The sequence below is a fragment of the Priapulus caudatus genome, unplaced genomic scaffold (genome assembly GCF_000485595.1).
Source record: "Priapulus caudatus unplaced genomic scaffold, Priapulus_caudatus-5.0.1 Scaffold1457, whole genome shotgun sequence".
Taxonomy (NCBI): Eukaryota; Metazoa; Priapulida; class Priapulimorpha; order Priapulimorphida; family Priapulidae; genus Priapulus; species Priapulus caudatus.
In genome coordinates, this window is record NW_014578518.1 from 1 (window position 1) to 5318 (window position 5318).

Consider the following 5318-nt stretch of genomic DNA (forward strand, 5'->3'; position numbering starts at 1 on the left):
AGAGAGAGAGAGAGAGAGAGAGAGAGAGAGATAGAGAGAGAAAGAGAGAGAGAGAGAGAGAGAGATCGTGCGTTAGTTTTGTACGTAAAGTTTATGCATATATTCAGGAAAGAAAGGTCCGAAAATTTTTCAATCGTTTTTCCATCGATTCACCATCGATTAACTATCAATTCACCATCGATGGTCGGACTGATCCGCATTAGGTCTGATGCGATTCGTTCAATCCGTATGTACACGGAACCGGGTTTGCGTCATATAACAGTTGGCAGGGCCGTGACTTCTTAGGGGTGGGTGGAACAATGAGAACAGCTGCTTCTCTAGATGATGCTACATACAACACCCCGCGGTCGCGTGCGCCCAGTCCCGCGGAAGTGCGCGGCTTAACCGCTTTCGGCGGTCGGGGAACAGCGCATCTTTTGCGCAACGCCATCTTGTACCCGGTCTCTCTAGATTTTGAATAAAAAATAATCATCAAAATTAAAGTATCAAGTAAAGTACAAAGTATAAAATAATAAAGTATAAAACCAAGTAGAGTAATAAAGTAATAAAAGTACAAAGTATAAATTAAAGGTATCACTTTCATGCCGATAGGGAGCCATGTCTCACAACCTTCACAAAAACGCGGGATATATAAGATTATGTCCTCGTCAGATCCATCTGTGCGCATGCCTAGTCTATGATAAAATCGTTTCACTTTCCTCTGAAATTATATACTTAAAATGGAGAGTACATATTTGGGAGTAATTTTCTCTCTTTTTATATTTATGAGCATCTTCCTTCATGCTATCCCCTCCGCTTATCCTCATCTCTATTCTCAGCATCGCCAAATAAAATGATCTACACTTTTCTTTGCCGTTGGTCGGCGCTAGTGTCGCATCTATAAATGAGTGTATGATGCCAAACGAAGTAGCCTATATGCATAATATTGTTGCGATTACGTACGTAACATAGAGAGTAGAACATACTCGCGAGTAGCTTGATATACTTTATTCTCGTCCCACTCACTCAATTTAATGATGATGGAGTTCAAGTCTTATCAGATTAGGGTTACTCAACCCTATCTATCTATCTATCTATCTATCTATCTATCTATCTATCTATCTATCTATCTATCTATCTATCTATCTATCTATCTATCTATCTATCTATCTAAGTGCGCGAGTGCTCGTGCGAATTTCGACACGCAGCACAAAAAGGCAAGCAAATTGTTTTTGTATAATATATGATGATGTTTGCCCGCAGATTCGTTCACAACAGACAGAGAAAACTCTCTATTGTAAATCGAATTCTATTCATATTTTATCGTGAATGGTTAAGATTGCGGATAGGTTATATATGTATAGGCGCCTACTACACACGCATACTACGCGCACGCACACGCGCGTACGCTCTTGCACGCGCATCCTCAGACGCAGATGTACACGCGCGCACACGCATTCGCGCATGGGTATACATTTAATCAAGAGTGAATAATAGAGATCTCTATTATCCACTCTTGATTTAATGTTGTCTCGCGTGAAATTGTTTTTGAATGTAAAATTTTGCATTCATGAAACGTTGTTGGTGTTGGCACACGAATGCATACGCGCGCGCACGCACGCACACATACACACGCGCGCGCGCGCACGCACGCACGCGCATGCGCATGCGCACAAGGGAGGCCCGATATTTGCGATGGTTCAGCGTGTGTGTGTTATAACAGCGAGCTGTACGGCCAACAGTGTTACATGGTGCTGTAGAAAATTGGCCGAAAGTGGAGTAGACTGTAATTTAGAAGAAGGAAGGGAGGGAGGGAACTCACCCACCGAGATATCGTATCGAATTTCTGTGTGACGTTCGTACCGGATGTTGGTATTGATCTGAATTGTTGGGATAGAATAATTCATTTCTGAATTGAATAGATAAGATTTTTTTGTAAGAAGAATTGTTTGAAGCGAAGTGCCAACCACGCGTACTGATCGCGATACTAGCGCCGCCGCTGCTGTAGGTGGCGTCACGTGGTGCATCGTCTGCGATGGCTTCAGAGCAGGTGATAGTCAATATGAAATCAGTCAAGGTGGATAGAGAGAGAGAGAGGAAGAGAGAGAGAGAGAAAGAGAGAGGGAGTAATTTATAACTCATCGTACCGCGAACTGGAGTGAAACTTATTTAAACAAGGAAAGGTTTCTCAGAATAAGTTGTGAGACCAGTGATCTCGTAATGTGATATTTGAAATTGTGCAGTAAGTACGTTGCATAGCATTATATGATTGAAATATAAGTGAGTTTACCTGATAGAGGCAATATATGTGACGCACGCACGTACGCATATACACGCCCGCGCGCGCTCGCAGGCCCGCACTTACGCACACCCGCATGAAGCGTTAAATCACTCGATTTGATTTGACGCATTTTTATGTCGTTGCAGACTCTAAAAGCAAAGTGAAACGTTACTTTAGTTGTTGATGTTAATTGTTAAAATATTCGGCAGTATTATATGAAATTGAGTAAAGTTGACTTCATTCGTGTGTATATAAATCGACATCGACGTAGAAATATATATATAAATTAACCTAAATAAATATACGCCCGTATAAATTCACACACGAACTCACGCATACACACGCCATACCACATATGCACGCGCGGGTCAAACACAAAAACAAACACACCAAACAAACACAAACACACCGAACCGGTACGCGCGCGCGCGCGAAGCAAGTCCGCACACAACATCCATGTACACACCCCATCACACACACACACACACACACACACACGACCACAATACATCACCGTAGACACACGCACACGCAGCGAACGGAACACGCGCACACACGCGGCACGCGATAAGTCATATCATAATATTCCAGTACTTCTAATATATAATATGGAATTGTTACGAAAACAAGTGTTCGGCATCATATTGGCATAAAATGTATCGAGAAAGGCAAAATATTTCGTGGACCCACGCCCCGCCCCGACGACCCGGACCGCCGGCCGGTGCTTTTAGCAATTAATATTTTTCTAACGAAAATTAGCAATTTGTCATGTGTGCTTGCTATTCACGTGTAAAGTGAAAAAAGGTGCTTTCAAAGCTTAATAAATTGGTTTTATCAAACGACCGAACGAACAACCTACTGCGAGTTTCTTTATAGTTCGCTCTATTTACAGAGAATGCGCGTTTCGATAAAATGTCGCCTTGAATAAGCATCCACAAGGGAGAGAGAGAGCGCGAGAGAGAGAGAGAGAGAGCCGTGCGGGGAGACAGACAGAGAGAGAGAGAGAGAGAGAGAGAGAGGAGAGAAGAAGAGAGAAAGAGAGAGAGAGAGAGAGAGGCCCCAGAGAGAGAGAAGACGAGAGAGAGAGGAAGAGAACAGCGAGAGAGACAGAGAAGAGAGAGCGAGAGAGAGAGAGAGAGAGAGAGAGAGGAGAGAGAGAGATAAATGACAAAAACGTGCGTTAGTTTTGTAACGTAAAGTTTATGCATATATTCAGGAAGACAAAGGTCCGACACAGATTTTTCAATGCGCGACCTTTTTGCCAATCGATTCAGCCATCGATTAACTATCAATTCACCCCACATCGATGGTCGGACTGATACCGCCATTAGGTCGAACTGCGATTCGCTCAATCCACGTATCGTACACGGAACCCCGGGTTTGCGTCATCCATACAGTTTATGCCGAAGCGGGTCGCGTGACCTTCTTAGGGGCTGGGAGTGGAACACAATGAACACAGCCCCTGCCTGGCCTCCACCATTCTTGCAAATAAAAAATAATCATGCAAAATTAAAGTTATGGCAAGTAAGTATCACAAGTATAAAACTAATAAAGTATCAGAACACCAGAAGTAGGAGTACATAAACGTAAATAAAAGCTAACAAAAGTATAAATTAAAGGTATCACTTTCATGGCCGCGATAGGGAGCCATGCTCACAACCTTCGCAAAAACGCGGGATATATAAGATTATGTCCCTCGTCCAGATCCATCGCTGCCATGCCAGCGATGCCTAGTCGTATTGATAAAATCGTCTCTTCACTTCCTCTGAAATTATATACTAAAATGGAGAGTACATATTGTGGGAGTAATTTCATCTCTTTTATATTTATGAAGCATGCTTCCTTCAATGGCCTATCCCCTCCGCTATCCTCATCTCTATTCTCAGCGATCGCCAAATAAAATGATTCTAAGCACTTTGTCTTTGCCCGTTGGTCGCGCTAGTGTCGGCCATGCTATAAAATGAGTGTATGATGCCAAACGAAGCTGAGCGACTATATGCATAATAGATTGTTGCGGATTACGTACGTAACATAGAGAGTAGAAGCAATACTCGCGAGTACTTGATATACTTTATTCTCGTCCCACTCACTCAATTTAATGATGATGGCATGTTCAAGTCTTATCAGATTAGGGTACTCAGGCCCTATCTATCTATCTACTATCTATCTATCTATCTATCTATCTAACTCTATCTATCAATCTATCTTATCTATCTATCCTATCTATCTAATCTATCTCATCTACTTATCTAAGTCTATTTATCTTATCTATCTATCTATCTATATATTAATTATATATATATATATATATATATTATATATATAAATATATCTATCTATCTACTCTATTTATCGTATCCTATTATCTATGCTAAATCTTTCTATCTATCTATCTCGATCTATCAATCTTAAACTATCCTATCTAATCTATCTAATCTCTATCTGCTCTAATCTATCTATCTATCTATCTAGTCTATCTATTCTATCTATGCTATCTATCTATCTCATCTATCTATCTATCAAGCTGTCTATATCTATCTATCTCTCTCTCTCAATCGTCTCTCTCTCTCTCTCTCCTCTCCTCTCTCTCTCTCTCTCTCTCTCTCCCTCTCTCTCTCTCTTTCTCCTGTCTCTCTCTCGCTCTCTCTCTCTCTCTATCTATATATATATATATATAATGTATATATGCCCCTGATGGTGAGGCTCACCTACATATTTAGCTCATGGTAATTTTTCGTTCTTATTTGGGAGTAGCCGTTTCCATTTCGTAAACTCTCTATGTAACCGAGGAGGCGCTGCTATGTACACGATGAAATCAGCACGTTGTCAACATGAAACCTCACACGCGAGCGCCGCGCGCAAATTTTCGCAATAAATTCATATATGAAAACTACGTACAACGCTTTCGCCGTCATGCCGCCTTTAGTGAAACGTTGCCTGGCAAATTTGAGTTTTCGCGTTATATTACGATCGCGTTGCCCAAAGACGTTATATATATATATATATATATATTATATATATAATATATAATATAGTACATATAAATATATAGCACGCC

General features: G+C 41.2%; 1 long non-coding RNA gene across 1 annotated transcript; it reads left to right on the top strand.

Annotated features, from left to right (window-relative positions):
• The first annotated feature begins 626 nt into the window (after positions 1-626).
• On the top strand, positions 627-2938 carry LOC106816697. Its single transcript, XR_001394926.1, has 3 exons — positions 627-640; positions 1810-1814; positions 2852-2938. It is a non-coding gene; the product is annotated as an uncharacterized LOC106816697 (long non-coding RNA).
• The last annotated feature ends 2380 nt before the right edge of the window (positions 2939-5318 follow it).